Genomic DNA, 605 nt, shown 5'->3' with positions numbered 1-605 from the left:
GCTGTTTCCGTTTATTATGAAGACACCACCACCTCACATTTTTTTCTTTTATATCTGGTTTGTTAATTAATTGCATTCCACTTTTCTTTCTCTTTCTCCTGCAGTTGATTTTGGTGTGAGCGCTCAGCTAGACAGGACGGTTGGGCAGAGAAATACATTCAGAAGCATCCCCTACTGGATGGCTCCTGAGGTCATTGCCTGTGATGAGAACCCAGCTGCCACCTATGACTACAGAGTAAGAGGGACCTGCTGGTGGGCCTTTGCTGAGACACTGACATCTGAGGGATGCGGGCTTTGTTTACAAATCGCACACTTTTTATCCATACCTACTTTGTCATTGAGGAAGACATGGGCACCCTGTTGTGGGTGCAAATCATGCAGGACAGTGTTTNGCCACTTATCTGCTGCCCACCCTGTAGTGTTTACCTTTTTCTTAGGACTCATTTTTCTCATCTCCACGTTTTAGATACTAGTCCTGTGAAATTACTGTTGTCAGAAGAGTTAAGTGAGTTTAGTGTACACGAATCATGTAATGTAACACGGGTACATAGCTAGCTCTCAGTAACTGTTAGTTGTCATTATTCTGTTTTAACACACACACACAC

The sequence above is a fragment of the Galeopterus variegatus genome, unplaced genomic scaffold (genome assembly GCF_000696425.1).
Source record: "Galeopterus variegatus unplaced genomic scaffold, G_variegatus-3.0.2 Scaffold14560, whole genome shotgun sequence".
Taxonomy (NCBI): Eukaryota; Metazoa; Chordata; class Mammalia; order Dermoptera; family Cynocephalidae; genus Galeopterus; species Galeopterus variegatus.
Note: the sequence above shows the minus strand (reverse complement) of the source record.